Source organism: Bactrocera latifrons, unplaced genomic scaffold (assembly GCF_001853355.1).
Source record: "Bactrocera latifrons isolate USDA-ARS-PBARC rearing strain unplaced genomic scaffold, ASM185335v1 scaffold_54, whole genome shotgun sequence".
Classification (NCBI taxonomy): domain Eukaryota; kingdom Metazoa; phylum Arthropoda; class Insecta; order Diptera; family Tephritidae; genus Bactrocera; species Bactrocera latifrons.
Genome location: NW_017537201.1, coordinates 402,892 through 404,521, shown reverse-complemented (window position 1 = coordinate 404,521; position 1,630 = coordinate 402,892).

Here is a 1,630-nt window from a genome sequence, read left to right as displayed (position 1 = left end):
TCTCCAAAACTATTTACCGTAAAAATTCGTCTTAAGTTGTGGATTTCTTACCAAATTTCGTGTGCGGAATCGTTGGGAATGTTGGAAAAGGCTTACGTTATTCAGTTTTATCAGAAACACAAAATTGCAAGTGATAAAAACCTGCAAAGATGGTCAAGAGATCGTTGAAAACATTCCTCGTTCAGAACGACCAAATGATAACAAATTAAAAAAGTGAAGACGTGAAGTTGACACGTCAGACAAGTATTAGAGAGATGGCGAGAGAGCTCGACATCTCTCTCGAGTCCGTCCGTTTTTTCCAAATAGAGTACCGTAAAAAAGTTTTTTTGGACATGCTTGATCGTGCGAACACCGATCCCACATTCATGGAGAGCGTTACAACTGCCGAGACATGGGCTTATGAGATTGACATGCAAATAATAATCATCGGAATGGAGGTGATAAAAAAAAGGTGCCGAAACCAAAAAAAAAAAAAACAACAACACCAACGCCGCTCACAACAAGAGCTCATTATTTTTTTCGATATTACACGATGATAATGCACCATCGCACCGAGCCAACATTGTGACCGAATTTAAAGCCTCAAACTCAATGAACACCATCGATCAAAGACGGTATTCACAGATTTGACACCGTGTGATTTTTTCTTGTTCCCCAAACTGAAATTGCCGTTCCATGGAATCCCTTTTCAGTCAATGGAAGAGATAAAGCAAAATTCGCTGTAGACCATCCCAAAAAATGCATAAGTGTATTACATCTGGTGGGGACTACTTTGAAGGCGTTAAACATATATATATATATGAATAAGTGGAGATATAAGATACAGTATGTCATAGGAAAAATTTACCTTCATTAGGCTTGGAGTAAAATATGCCAATTCTGATTTTGAAGTGCCTATTTTTTGGCTGACTTACATTAAAAATTTGCCTACAAAAACTAATAAAGTTATCCACTTAAAAGTAGGCAATATATTATATGTAATCCATCGCATCTATTGATATCACAAAGAAGTATAACCGAGAGAACTGACAGCAAAACAAAAACGAAAAAGTTTCTCCTTAAGTCTCAGAAAAACGGTGTCTTCTCTTTCCACGTTGCTCCCTTCCCCACTAACTTCATGCTACTACAACAGAATTTGCTATGCCTTAGAATGGCAACTCTTTTAGAAGCAAAGCACTATAATGAAAACCATATAATAGATCGACCATAAAACTACTTTGAAAACCAAACTATATTTGTTGTCTATAAATTAATTAAAATAGTCAATTAACCCAAATTTTTTCTATTTTTTCGTTTTCTCGAAAATTTCGCAACAACAAATTTCACAAATAAATTTTAATACCTTTTTATTATCATCTGAGCACGAGTTTCGACTCACATACCCAGCTTTTTGGGTATGGTATAGTGATGAGTCCACACGATCGATGGGTTTTCAGACCCACGATTCATTTTACTGACTGAAACCAGTTCAGCTCCATCAGATGATATATGTATTTTAGAGTAGCTAGAGTCTTATTTGAATAAAACCACATTTTACATTTTAATATTTATTTTTATATGTATTTTATTTATTAATATTTGGTGTATTTTATATATCTATATAACTATATACATCTTTATAAATATTTTC